We start from the raw sequence: 16,007 nt of genomic DNA, 5'->3' as shown, positions 1-16,007 counted from the left end.
GGTAGGAGTGTAAATTAGTTCAACTATTGTGGAAGACAGCGTGATGATTCCTCAGAAACCTAAAACATTTTTTTCTAATTTTTAAAATAACTTTTTCTTTGACCTGTGGATATTTAGGCATGTTTAAATTTCTAAATGTTAAATATTAATATAAAGTTTAAAATTATTTAATTTTAAATATTTGTCCATTTCCCAGATTTCCTTCCATTGGTGATTTCCAATTTAACTCCATCATGGTTGGAAAATATGTATCCCATGCTTTCAGTCTTGTTAAATTTGTGTGTACTAGTTTTATGGCTTAACATATGGTCTATTTTGTAGAGTATTCTTTGTGAAGAGGAAATAATTCCTTACATACTGATCTCTGGGGCCACAGAAATTCCCTGAAGGTCGTTCATTAAGCCTATTTTTCTCTGTAAGTCCAGAATGTTTGTGGAGATTATGAAGACTACTAAAGATTCCTTGACAAAGCTCATGGTCAGAGTTTAATTTTATGAAATTTATAAGTGAAATCAACAGTACAGTTATGACATTCCTGCCATGGTGCCATATCTCAGCACCATGGCATCTGTTTCAACCATAATATTGGAGGGATTTCCTAGTCGGAAGGATTTTGAATTTTCATATAAGTTGAATTTCAATGTTACCTAATGATGTCACATCCAGAGTGAGCAGTTTGATTTATTCAATGGGCTAAAATAAATTATTAGGGAATACAATTTTTATCACTAAGTGGCTGTGAATCAAAACAGCATTTTGTCTATATAGATTGTCTTATTAATACACAGGTGAAGACTATCGCCCTGGTCAAAAGAAAAAGAAATGAGTCCCTTGCCCGGAAAAGAAATTTAAATAATTTCAGGAAATATTGTATGGAAGTGAAATATTAAGCTAAGCATTAATATCCTCAGTTCAGGCCAGGCGCAATGGCTCATGTCTGTAATCCCAGCACTTTGGGAGGCCAAGGTGGGTAGATCGCCTGAGGTTGGGAGTTCGAGACCAGCCTGGCCAACATGGTGAAACCCCGTCTCTACTAAAAATACAAAAGTTAGCCTGGTGTGATGGTGGGAACCTGTAATCCCAGCTAGTCAGGAAGCTGAGGCAGGAGAATCACTTGAACCTGGGGGCTACAGATTGCAGTGAGCTGAGATCACCCACTGCAATCCAGCCTGGGTGACAGAGTAAGACTCTGTCTCAAAAAAAAAAAAAACCAAAATCCTGAGTTCAAAATTAATCTTTACCTCCAACATATTACTTGACAGTAATCAAGATAAGAAACTTACTTACAAATGTCTTGTTTTCATCTTAATGGAATGGAAATTGTAATAGTAACTACCACATAAGGCTTTTGGGAGAATGAACATAAATATTCTAAACAGTGAAAAAATCTGGCATCGCAATTAATTTCAATGTGAATATATCTTCTTTATTATATTATAACTGGGACATATTTGAAGAGCACTTTGCTGTGACCATTAGTACCAATAAAATTTAATTCCGGTTGTAGGAGCCCTACAAGAAGTAGACAGTAAAACAATCTTCTTTCCCAATTTCTTCAACTCTTTGAGATCATTTGATATGTTTCAAGGTTATTGTAATAAGTCAGTTAAAAACTTTGAAGATGAACTCTTGAGAAACCAGTAATAGCATTGAGAGATACAACAGCCTCTCCAGGTTGATTTTATTTATTTAACTGTTGATTTTAGTCCAACACATTCATTTTATTTTGAATATAATTTTTAAAGAAGCAAACGAGGTAAATCTGTAGATTTCTTTGGTAGTATAGACATTTTAACAATATTGATTCTTCCAATCCATGAACATGGGATATGTTTTCATTAAGTTAAGGATCTTAAAATGAAGAAGTTATTCTGAATTATCCAAGTGGCCCAATGTAATCACAAGGGATCTTACAAGAGTCAGGCAAAGGAAGACTGGCACAGAAGAAGAAGGCAATGTGATCACTGAAGCAAAATGCCACACTGCTGGCTCTGAATGTGGAAGAAGGGTTTTTGGGTAAATAAATTTAAGGGCTGGGTGTGGTGGCCTGTGTCTGTAATCCTAGCTACTAAGGAGGCTGATTTGAGAGTCTGAGGATCCCTGAGCCCAGGAGTTTGAGATCATCCTGGGCAATAAAGTGAGAACCTTTCTCACACACGCACACACACAAAAGGAATGCTGTTTTAAAAGTTGAAAACACGAGAAAAAGCATTTTGCCCTCTGAACCTCCAGAAGAAGCAAGGCCCTGCTGATACCTTGATTAGATTTTTACCCAGTGACATTGATTTTGAAACTTGGACCTCTAGAAATGTAAGGAAATAAATGTAGGTTGTTTTAAGCCATCAATTTTGGAGTAATTTATTACAGCAGCCATTGAAAGCTAACAGGATTAGAACATTTTTCAGTGGAATATTTTCAAATCTCTACTCCAACGTTATTTACTATAATTTAACAGGCTACCTCTATTCTACTTTTAGACAGGAGTAGAAAAGTAAGTGTGTTGGACATCTGTATTACTGAGAACTGTAACTACGGTTTAACAAAGTGCTGACAAAGATTTTGACTCAGGTGACCCTCAGAAAAACAAGGAAACAGCATAATATGGTGGGAAGATAATTTCGAACTGGAAATATCTGTTTCCAAACATAGGCTCTTATATAGAATAACCATGCTATCTTTGGTGGTCTCTTTGACACATTTGTAAAATGGAATAATACCTATAGTGTCAGATATTTTATTCTCAGAATTAAAGTAGCTATTATGTGTACGGTGATGGGCAAATGTTATACTTTCAATGATCTATAGCTATATAAGAAGAAAATCAGAAAATTGTTGTCGTTATGTATATTTAATGATTTGGGAACCTAGGGTTCAGAGACTAATTGTTTTATGGATAGTGGATAGAAGGGCTGGGGCTGGAACCTGATTGCTGGTGAGAATTTCATAAAGTTATCTGCCACTAATTTATGAACCTAACTTTTAACTAAAGAAAGAGGTACATATAAAATTTTCAAAAATATAAATAATATAAATTTCTTATATTCCAAAAAAGTCTGAAATGATTAGAAATTAGTATTAATAATTAAAAGAGACTCCAATTGCCAAGGCAAAGGATTCATCTCTTCTAAATGAAGAACTGCATGCTAGATCTCAAATAAAGGTGGAACCCATAGAGAGAGTAGCCACAGAAAGAGTCAGGTTTAAATTCTGATTTAATTATTTTTATGGCAGGTTACACCCACACAGCTTTCCTAATTAAGTATTAAGAAATTCTAAGGTACAACCTAGTTTCAAGTGATTTTAAATTATTCCTTTTTGATTAAAATATTATATAAGCAAAAAGGTGAGTTTTATGAATTTGAGGAGAACAATTTTTGGGGAACTTGCTTATGTTCAAGTTGTTTAGTTGAGCTTTATGAAGATTTACATTTCTCTTCTACAGGTTTGGAGGAAAGTAATTCATGCTGTGAACTGTATGGATAAAATTCTGTGCAATGCCAGCTCAGTCTTTTCTTGTGTGCCATAAATCTTCAATATAGGAATAACAATATTTCTTCTGAAAAGGCTTTCAGTTATTGTCTCTTACCATGCAAAATTATATATATGTATGCTTTTCATAATGTTAAAGTAAAATACAAATATTATAGTTAATTCCAATGCATTCAGCTTGGGAATGTTTTATTTAGGGAAATTTTCAGGGTGATCTAATTTAGAATTATTTAATTTTTATTTTAATTCCTAAAAAAATACATTTTAAAATACAGTATATGCACACTGAAATTAAGAAACACAATCCTTCTGTTAACATTACCACGTCACGTAAGATTGAGTGCTTAGTAATTGTTGAATTAAAATATAATAATTTAATTATATTTTAACACTTTAATGCATGTTTTCCACAATAAGTAATAGACAAGGAATTCATTTCTAGTCAAACTATTCACATGGTCAAACTATATGTATTATGCTTTTGTTTACCACTATATCTGAATGCTGAATGATGATTTCTAACATTATTCACAAAGGGAAATTAAACACATGTTTGTTAAACAGTGAAACATGAACCAACTTCAAATCATCTCACACTTCTATAGTATATTTTTTCATGTAGTTTCATGCAATTGTCAAAACAACATTTAAATTATTTTGTTATAGTATTAGAATAATATGTATAATTATTTAAAGGAAACAGTTCTATTTTAATTTACTATTTGTTGTAAATTGAAATTAAAGGATTTTATTTTATCTTTTTTACAAAGTAGTTTTAAATATTAGGTTTTGCAGGTAATACAGCAATTATTTTCTTTTCAATGCTGATTATAAATGGGGCCACAGTAAATGCAGTAGTTAAGAGAACTGATTCTAGAATCAGACTCTTGGGGTGCAAATCCATGCTCACAAAATTTATAAGTCTAAGTGAACCTTCCATCTTGGAGAAGTGTGGACATTTTTTTAATAGGATTTAACAGGACATGGTCAACAGAGTTTAGCTCATTTTAGAAATAGTTGGTCAAGGACAGTTCTCAGGAAAAGGGATTTTTTTAATGATATATTAGCCATTGCTTGTACAGTTTAGATTTGATCACAGGGAATCAGAAGAGTTAGTGACTAAAATAATGTGCATGCATTGGTGGAGAGACAAAGGCAACAACAACAAAATAAATAAATTGGACTATGTAAAAATTAAAAACTGTGCATCAAAGGGTTTAGCCAATAGGGTAAAAAGGTGAGCTATGGAATGAAAGAAAATATTTGTAAATCGTATACCTAATACAAAGTTAATATGTAGAATATATAAAGATCTACAACACAGCAACAACAAAAGCCATACACTGTAATTAAAAATGGGCAAATAATTTGAATAAACGTTTCTCCAAAAATATAACTGCCCAAGAAGCATGTAAGAAGATGCCCAACATTACTAATCATTAGGGAAATGTAAGTTGAACCCACAGTGAGATACCACCTCACACCCATTAGCATGGCTACTATATAAAAAAAAGATAAAATATTTTAGTGACAATGTGAGAAATTAGACAATTGGTAGAAATGTAAAATGGTACAGCATCTGTGGAAAACAGTAAGATCGTTCTTCAAAAAATTAAAAGTAGATTTGCCATATGATCCAGCAATTCTACTTCTGGGTATATACCCTAAAGAATTGAAAGAAGAGTAATGAAGAGGTATTTGTATACCCCTATTAATGCTCATAGCATTACTCATAATAGCCAAAAGGTGGAAGCCACCTAAGTGTCCACTGATAAGTAAAAGGATAAATAAAATGTGGTATAGACATACAATGGAGTATTAGCCTTAAAAATGAATTCAATTCTAACACTTGGTACAACATGGTTGAACCCTTGAGAATATTATATTCAATTAATTTAGTTAGTCACAAAAAGACTTATAGAACGATATGGCAAACTGTCAAATCCATGGGGACAAAAGTAGAATGGTAATTAACGGGCTGGTAGAAAGGAAAACAAGAACTGTTGTTTAATGGGATTAGAGTTTTAGTTTTGCAAGATGAAAGGAGTTCTGATGATTGGTTGCAAAACAATGTAAATGTACTCAACAATACTGCACTGTACTTAAAAATAGTTGAGATGGCAAATTTTGTTTTATATGTCTTTCATTATCATTATTATAAAGAGAGAATATTGGAGATACGGACTTGCAAGAGTCACAGTGAAAATTCCTCAGAGCATTACGTTTCTCACAGTAATATCAATCAAGTTATTTATCTTTCTCTGCTTCCGTTTTCTTATATTTAAAAAAGTAGCACCTTCTTTGTTGGGAAGATTAATTGTTTATACATTTAAGATCCTTCAAACAATTATTGGAACATCATAGCATATTAAAACTGTTCACAATTACTATTTTAATTCAAATTGAATTCCTTTTACCAGTAGATGATAGCAGGAGGGAGAAATTTCCCATAGTTGCAAGTACAGTGAAAACTATTAAAAGCTGTATCATCATCTCAATAGTATCAAAAAGTTACATCTTGAAGTAGCCTTTATCAATTTATAGCTTTTTTCAAAAATGTAATATGCCTTAGCTTTCAAAATACTTGTCGAAATATACTGAGTAGCACTTTAATTCAACCCCAAAATTTATGTGTTAAATTTTACTGTTTATTTTAAAAGAACTTTACAACAGAATTTGATTTCTGTTAAATTCACTTAGATAGAAGTCTCCATGAATATGTTTGTAAGTTACTTTACCATCTTGAGAAAAACAGGTAATGCCATTAATACTTTCAGAGAATCCTAGCTTTGAAAATTACTACTTGATGTCATAGAAATTCAATATATTGTTATCAGTTGCAGAATAATGGGATTATCCAGAGAAAAATCTGTAGCAAATACATGTTAGTAATGGTGGACCTAATTTGTGGGAGGACACTTCTTTGGGCATTGACATGGCCAAGACTTCTGAAAAGGTTGAAAATAGTAACTGTAAATGATGTAAACATGTAACAGGCAAAAAATAGCTTTATACCATTTGCAACACTTTAGGAAATTCACATTAATCTATTTTTAATCTCTTTTATATTTAGAAGTAGTAATATTACTACTAATAATAATAATACTGACTTTATGTATCTTCAGAAGCTGTAATTAATACTATTGCTTTTGTATCATAGTGGGGTTTAACATATTTTTCATAAATTTTTTTATCCAATCTTATTTACAAGTCACTCATTATAATTTTAAAAGAAATTATTTTTGAAAAATAAACATTTACTTTTATCCATCCTATAAAATTCAACATCTTCTCTCATTAAACTTTTTATGGGTCCATGAGGAGGACTGAATTGGACTGTTTCATCTTCTTTTATTTCCTGTATTTACCCTTTGACAGAGGTGCTAATGAGCAACAAATTAGTGCTAAAGATGAGCCTTAGGAGGGAGGAAGCAGAAATAAGACTGGCATAGAAAAATGTATCAACAGAGTAATCTGTTTCTAAACAAAGGATGCTGTTTGCTCCAATGCAATGCCAGAAATTTTGTAATCCACGTGGAATTATACATACATAAGATTAGGTAGCCAGAGTCTTACATTTTCCAAGAATGTTGTTAGAGGCTGGCCATAATTGAAGTTATCTCTCAAGAGAAAACAGGTTATATCACACCAATAATAGTGATATTATTTGGCATGGAGGATTTTCAAGGAGAGGGACTACCACAGTATTTGCTGTTTAGATATTTAAAAATGTCTCAGATAGCTTTGAACTATTTTCTTTTTGCTATATTACAATTAGAATATGTAATCAGGATGTAATTTAGGGAAATTTGGCCATTAAGTTATATGTAGCGCTCTAACATCCCATTTCTATGTCTTTATCCTCAGTTTTGCCCATTGCATGGCACCATTTTCCATTTCTTCAAAGGATTTAGAATGCTTGTGTTTTTATTATTCTTCTAATCTGTCCCTTTTCCTGTACAAGTTATCAAATCCTATCCAGTAGCATCTCTAACTAGTCACACATTGCTTTATATATATATATATATGCATATATATGTGTATATATGTGTGTATATATATACATATATATGTGTGTATATATGTACATATATGTGTGTATATATGTACATATATGTGTGTATATATGTACATATATGTGTATATATGTACATATATGTGTGTATATATGTACATATATGTGTGTGTATATATGTCAATATATTAAGTCACACATTGGTGTGTGTGTGTGTATATATATACATTTATGTATTTATTTAAGTCAATATATTAAGTTTTCCAGTGGTTTTTACCATCATATTTCGAATTCTAACATGTTAATTTTATTAACAAGTTTACATTCATAAATGTGCACATAACAGAATTTTTGGACTGTGCTGTTATAGTCTGAATTTTACACCTCTGCCATTCATATGTCGAAGTCCTAATTCCTGGTACCTGAGAATGTGATTGTATTTGGAGGTAGGGTCTTTACAAAGATTATAAGTTAATATGAGGTCATTAGGGTGTTCCCTAGCCCAATATGACCGTATCCTTATAAGAAGAGGACATTTTATAGATAAATGAGAAAATGGAAGATAATTTGAAGACACAGGGAAAAGACAGCCATCTATAAGCCAAGGAGAAAGGATCTGAAATGGATCCTTCTCTCATGGCTAGAAGAAACCAATCCTGTTGACACCTTGATTTCAGGCTTCTAAGCCTCCAAAACTGAGAGAGTAAGTTTCTGCTTTTTAAAACACTCATTTTGTGGTACTTTTTAATTGCAGCCTAGCTAACTAATGCAGGTGTCTATTTTAATATTCCTCAAAACATCACATAGTCACTGCCTATTTATAAATACAACCAAATGTATTCAAGGGAGCATACATTGTAGTCTTCTCTTTTTAAAGTGAATCAAATGAAAAGGAATTCAATAAATATATTTATTCAGTCTCTACTACTTTAAAACTTTGAGCAATACCATAGAAGATACCAAGGCCCTGGTCTCAAGAAATTTAAACCCAAATGAGGAAGACAAACTGATATGGTTTGGATATTTGTCCCTTCCAAATTTCATGTTGAAATGTGGTTCCTAATTTTGGAATTGGGGCCTGGTCAGAGGTGATTGTATCATGTGGAAGGATCCCTTGTGAATGTTTTATTACCTTCCCCTTGGTAATATTTGAGTTCTCATTGAGTTACTTCACATGAAATCATATTGTTCAAAAGAGTCTGGGACCTCCCTCTTTTCTCTCTTGCTTCATATCTTCCCATGTGGCATTGCCTGCTTTCCCTTCACTTTCCACCATGATTCCTGAGGTCTTCACCAGAAGCAGATGCTGAAGCCTTGTTTGCATAGCCTGCAGAACTGTGAGACAATTACAACTTGTTTCTTTACAAATTACTCTTTCTCAAATATTTCCTTATAGTGATGCAAAAATAGACTAACACAGAAAGTTGGTACTAGAAGTGGGGTGTTACTATAAAGATACATGAAGATATGGATGTGGTTTTGGAACTGGGTAACAGGTAGAGGTTGAAGATTTTAGAGAGCTCAAAAGAGGATAGGAAGATAAATGAAAGACTGGAACTTCTTAATTACTGGTTAAATGGCTGTGACCAAATTGCTGATAGAGACACGGACAGTGAGGGCAAGGCTGATGAGGTCTCAGATGGAATTGAGGAATTTTTTGGCAACTGGAGTAAAGGACAACTCCGTTGTGCCCTAGTGAAGAGCTTGGTTGCATTGTGTCCATTTCCTAGGGCTCTGAGGAAGTTTGAACTTAAGAGTGATAACCTAGAATATCTGGAGAAAGAAAATTCTAAGCAGCAAAACATTCAAGAAGTGGCGTAGTTGCATCTAACAACCCATGATCAAGAGCAAATAAAGGGCTTAAAGTTCGAAATTATATTTAAAATGGAAGCAGAGAATAAAACTTTGGAAAATTTTCAGCCTGGCCCTGTGATAGAAAAAGAATACCAGCAGGCTGTGAAGAAAACACTTACTAGAGAGATTAGCATGACTAGAAGGGAACCAAGTGCTAATATCTATAACAGTGTGGAAAATGCCTTGAAGATAATTCGTAAATATTCAAGGCAGCCCGTCCCATCACTGTCCAAGGGCCTAGGAGGAAAAAGTAGTTTTAGGGTCTAGGCACAGGGTACTACTGACCTGTACAGCCTCAGGATACTGCTCCCCACATCCTGACCACTCTGGGCACAGTTGAGGCTCAAAGACCCCAGGTGCAGCTCACGCTGCCACTGTGAAAAACAAAAGCTGCCAAACGCCTTTACAGTTTCACATAGTGTTAAACCTGCAAGTTCACAGAATGCAAGAGTAAAGGTGACTTGGTAGCTCCCACCTAGATTCCAGATGGTGTATGGGAAAGCCTGGTTGCCCAGACAGAAGCCTCCACAGGAGTGAAGCCCCCATATAGAAATACTAAGGTACTGCAAGAAACATACGTGTGCATGTGTCTTTATAGCATTATAATCCTTTGGTGGGAATTGAACAGTGAGAACACTTGGACACAGGAAGGGGAACATCACACACCGGGGCCTGTCATGGGGTGAGGGGAGGGGGAGGGATAGCATTAGGACATATACCTAATGTAAATGATGAGTTAATGGGTGCAGCACACCAACATGGCTCATGTATACATATGTAACAAACCTGCACGTTGTGCACATGTACCCTAGAACTTAAAGTATAATAAAAAAAAAAAGAAAGAAATTCTACTAAGGTAATGCTGAGGGGAAACATAGAGTTGGATCTCCAACACAGAGGCCCCACCAGAGTACTACTTAGTGGAACTGTGGGAAGGGTGCTGCCACTCTCCAGACCCAAGAATGGTAGAACCATCAGCAACTTGAAACATCAGCATGGAAAAGCCACAGGCACTGCATTCCAACCCATGAGAGCAACCATGGGAAGAACACCCTGCAAAGCCACAGAGGTGGAGTTGCTTGAGGCCTTGGAAGCCCACCTCTTGCAATAATATGCCCTGGATGTGTGACATGGAGTCAAAGGAAATTGTTTTGGAGCTTTAGTATTTAATCATTGTCCTATGGTATTTCAGACTTATGTGGAAGCAATTGTCCCTTTCTTTTGGATGATTTTTCTCTTTTGGAATGGTAATATATACCCAATGCCTGCACTATCATATCTTGGCAGTAAATAACTTGTTTTTGATCTCACAGGCTTATAAGTGGAAGGAACTTATCTACAGATGAGAATTTGGACGTGGGTCTTGAAATCTGGGACTTCTGAGTTAATTCTGGAACCAGTCAAGACCTTTGGGAACTATTGCAAAGGCATCATTGTATATCGAAATGTGAGAAAGGTATGATATTTGGGGAGTCAAGAGTTAGAATAATATTGTTTGGATGTTTATCCAGTACAAATCTCATGTTAAAATATGGTTTCCAGTGTTAGAAGTAGGGTCTGGTGGGAGGTAATTGGATTATTGGAGCAGATTCCTCATGAATGGTTTAATACCATCCCCTTGGTGATAAGTGAGTTCTCAGTTAGTTCATGTGAGACCTGGTTGTTTAGAAGAGTCTGCAACCTCACCCTTCTCTCTTTTGCTCCCTCTCTCACCATGTGACATCGCCTGCTCTTTTACCTTCTGCCATGACTGTAAGCTTTCTGAGGACCTCAACAGAAACAGATGTTGAAGCCATGCTGTTACAGCCGGCAGCACCGTGAGCCAATCAAATCTCTCTTTATTAATTACTGAATCTCAGTTACTCCTTTATAGTGATGCAGAAATTGACTAACACACAGACGTACAAGTCATTTTACTAAATATGTGCTAATTTACAGCTATGTAGATGGCTATCAATTTATTGCAAAGCACAATGAAGCTATCTTAGAAGTCCAGTTAGGGTACAAGGATGGGAGAAAGATAAATTACTGTGAAATATATTGAGATATTTTTTCTAGAAGGAGCATTTACAGTGAACCTTGGAACCATATTTGTACTAGCCAAACTGAGTGAAAGGATGTGATAAATGAAAATAAATGGCCTGTGATAAATTGTAAATGTTAGACTATACAGGGTATGTTCAAGAAACAAAATAGGGACAGTCATATGGGGAAAGCAATGAGAAAGGATTAAAAATTATTATCAATTTAGAAAAATAATAATATTAAGGTAATTTAGAAATAAAGCAGTATATAAAACAGTGAAGAACATGCTAAAGAAATAAAGTACTAAACAATAATATTTTATACACAATGAATGTTTCCTTAACCTCATTTTAATTGCTTATAAAATCAACTTTATGAAACCTCTCACACATAAAATAAAATTCAAATAAAAATCATCTACTTCCTTTTTAATGCAGTTACAAGTCTGGACATTTGCTATACAGAAATTCTGATTCTGCCATAGAATGAAACTGAAAAGAGTTTGGGGTAAAATTAGCATGTTTAGGTAATGATAATATTGTTTGCAGAAAATTTTCTTGTCTTTGCTATTTTTCTGTATATTCTCTCATTGCAATTTTGGTATTTTTAGTAGAGTCTTTGAATTATATTCATCCTAAAATTCACATAATAGAGATACTCATAATTTTGGTAGAGGCTTTCATTTTTGTTGCCTAAATATCAATATTGTCTCTGGAGGTCTTGAGAGTAAGGAAACACATTTAGTTAGTGCAAGACTTTGGCTGAGAATAGTTTTGTCACCTTATGTTTGACATACTATTATGCTGAGCATTACACAAAGCAATGTTATATAGAATCTATTTGTTCAGATAGGTAGTAACTAAATCACGAGGTCAAGAAAATTATGGCATTTCAGCCAGAGTATAATAAATACAGACTTCTTACACCTCTGTTTAGAAAATAGACTTGACTCATTTCTGACCTAATGAATCAGATTTTTAATGTCTCTTTTTCTTTATGGAATTATTTCTTGAAGAATAAATGAGGGCAAATGGAGTGACTTATTTCCTACTTCATTCAAAAAATGGTACAAAGCTCAAGTGGTTTATGTGATTGGAAAAAGAGAAACCTCACTAAATTTAATTAGAGTCACTCCCATACTTTCTCATTTTCTTTTAATACAAGTATTTGTCTTACTAAAGAGCTTAATAGGAATATAAATGTCAATAAGGAAATGAAACCACAGCCAAATAGATAATGGAGAAATGTGTCTCCAGGTGGAAAAATAAGCCCTGGGTCAAAAAATGTAACTTTTTTCAATAAGAATATGTAGTTTCAAGATTTTCTTTGAAAAATTGACTCATATTGTTTAAGTAAGTGAGGTGTATAGTTTTAGAATGCCAAGATTGTTTCAAAAATGAAAATTTAAAATTTTACACTTTATAAATTCATAGTATAATAGCATGAGGAGCCCTTCAGACCAGCTCCCCAGTGAAATGGTAAAAATCATTAGTGTGTTTCTTTTTTAACAAATACAATAATTTCAAAGCTCTGGAAATTATTCTAATGGAAGACAACAAATTAAAAAAATCTATTCAAGAAAGTTTTTGAAAATTAGGTAAATGGGAAAATGTGTAGTATTCAAACCAAGAATGTGTTCTTCCTCTACCTCTTCAGTCTAAGACAAAACCTCCAGACTAATGTAGCCAAGAACATACAGTTTCATTTCCTGCCAGCTCCAAGTCAAAAGAATTTCTTCCCAGGAGGAACAATACATTAGCACTTCTCAGCTTGCCCTCTGCTACTTATTGCCATGGCTAAGTTCTGAGTAAATGCGGTGGAGACATGAGACTTCTTCCTTTTGCCCAGATATCACTTATGAAATGGAGACTTTACACATGGCACCATGAAAATGAGTGATTCCCAAGTACCCTTGCCCTGGCTTATAAGTTAGTGGTTTCTTGCCAGGAGAGACAAACCAAGAAGACCACAGGCTACTTTCTATCTGCTCCCTTAATTCTTAGCATCAAAAGTGAGAGCATCACTCAAAGAAAAGTGTGTTCTTGTTCCCATGTCCAGATCCACAGCCATGGCACTGAGATATTTTCTGAAATGAGAAACATAACATAAATAGTTTCATATTTCTTCCCAAAGGAAGTAATTTAATTTGCAATAGGACCTGGAGAAGTTCAAGCCTGAGTGCTCCCTAGAACAGTGGAGGTTGAGCCAAAAGACAGTTAAGAGGAGATTTCCCCACTTTATGCCTAATGAAGATTCAGGACAAATTGTAGGGTGTCCAGTTTGCAGGAGAGAGCCAAAAAAATAAAAATGAAGAAGGAAGAGAAAGAGGAGGAGGGGAGAGGGAGGAGGAGGGGGAGGGGCGGGGCAGGGAGTGGGGGAGGGGGAGGGAGAGGGAGAAAACAGCTGTGGGGAGCCTTCCTGCTATCAGAAAAAAATATCAAACACCTAAAGGAAGTATTCCCTTAAAGGAGCCAAAATTAGAGTAATTTATTTCCCAGGGCATTGTTGAAGATAATAGCTCAATCAACAGCGAGCAGCGTAGATGAACATCAGTGTGTGATCAGAGAAAGAGACCCAGAAAGCCCTGTCAAAACTATTTTTATTTCAGAGTGACTACAGCTTTATCTTCTGAGGAAAAACACCATAGGGTTATTACTGCAGTGAGGTTGGGGAAAGGGGAGGTGAATAAACTTCACTAGAATAACTTAGCCAATGTCTAAACAAATAAACAAATAACAATTACATAGTCCAGAGGGAGTAGTAAAAGTTGATATAATATATAATATAAAATGTCCACTTTCAGCAAAAAAAAAAAAAAAAAGACAAGATAAGAAATAAAGAAAGTATAACACAAGCACTGCACTGGGGAAAAAAGAACACAGGCTATACACACTGCTTTTGAAAGAGACCAGAAGTAAGATTTGACAGATACATAAGTATTCTTGTAAGTAAAATAAAAATTTTATAAGCAAAATAAAATAAAAAATACTTATAAGTAACCATTATGAATATTTTCAAAGAATTCAAAGAATGCCATGAGAGAAGCAAAGGAAGGTATGGTGTTGGTGTTACATAAAATAGAGAATATTACTAATAAGATATAAATTAGAAGAAAAATGAATGAAAATTCTGTAGTTAAAAATCGCAATAACTAAAATGAGAAATTCACAAGAGAGACTCTATGGTAGATTTTAATTGCTAGAAAACAGATTTAACAAACTTGAATACAGACCTATAGATATGCAATCTGAAAAACAGAGAGAAAAAGGAATGAAGAAAAATAGAGCTTCAGAGAAATCTTTGCCAATATTAATGCACCAATATATGTGTAATAGGAGTACTAGGAGAAGGTAGAAAAAAAACAGAAAAAAATTTTAAGAAATAACTACTCACAACTTTCCAAATTTATTGAAAAGCAATACTGTATGTATCCAGAAAGCTTAATGAGCTCCAAAAAGGAAAAAAAAATCAAATGGATCCACTGACACAGCATAGTAAATATGCCAAGAGTCAAAGACAAGCAGGAACTCTTGAAAGCACCTAGAAATAAATGACTTGTCACGTATGAAAAATTCAGTAAGAACAACAGCTAACTTATCAGCAGAAACAATGGAGGGCAGAAGGCAGAGGACTAATCTATTCAACTGATGAAATAAAAATTGTCAACTGGCAAGTCTTTATTTAAAAAAGAAGGTAAAATTAAGACATTTTCAGATAAACAAAAACTAAGTGATTTTTTTTTTGCAGGCATACCCGCCTTATAAGTAATATTAAAGGAAGCTGTTTAGATGGAAAGTAAGTAACCCCAGATAGTAATTCAATTCCACACGAAAATATAAAGAAGAACAGTAAAGTTAATTATGTAATTATAATAAAATACAAATGCAAATTCTTCTTTAACTGATTTCAAAAGAAATTGCATAAAATTATATGTCTATAATATATTGTCAGGCTTATATCAAGCTGCAGCTTTTACTAATATTTGCCAATAGCGACACAAACAAAAGATGTCAGTGGGAGAAAAGCTGTATCAGACTGAGAAAATGTTTAGAGATAAATATATATAGCAATACCATAAAAGGAAGACAAATGAATAGAAATATACAGGAATAATATTTGTATATATCGCTGAGATTAAGCTAGTATAAACTTGAAGGTGATTTTGGAATATATACATAAGCATATATATAAAACCAAAAGCTTCTTTTTTGAGAAGATCAACAAGTGGACAAACTTTTAGCTAGATTGACTAATCTAGCTTATAAATAAATAGATAAATATATGTATATGTGTATACACACACACACACACAGACACACACACACACACACAGTTCTGGAACAACTAAAAAAACCCTCAAACCTTGACACAAAGTAAAAAATATTAAAGTAAAATGCCTCATAAAATAATATTTGCCTGGGCGTGGTGGCTTATGCCTGTAATCCCAGCACTTTGGGAGGTCGAGGCAGGTGGATCGCCTGAGGTCAGGAGTTCGAGACCATCCTGGCCAACATAGCGAAACCCCATCTCTACTAAAAATACAAAAAATTAGCTGGGTGTGGTGGCACGTGCTTGTAATCCCAGCTATTAGGGAGGCTGAGACAGGAGAATCGCTTGAACCCAG

Source organism: Pan troglodytes, chromosome 11 (assembly GCF_028858775.2).
Source record: "Pan troglodytes isolate AG18354 chromosome 11, NHGRI_mPanTro3-v2.0_pri, whole genome shotgun sequence".
Lineage (NCBI taxonomy): Eukaryota > Metazoa > Chordata > Mammalia > Primates > Hominidae > Pan > Pan troglodytes.
This window is presented reverse-complemented; position numbering follows the sequence as displayed.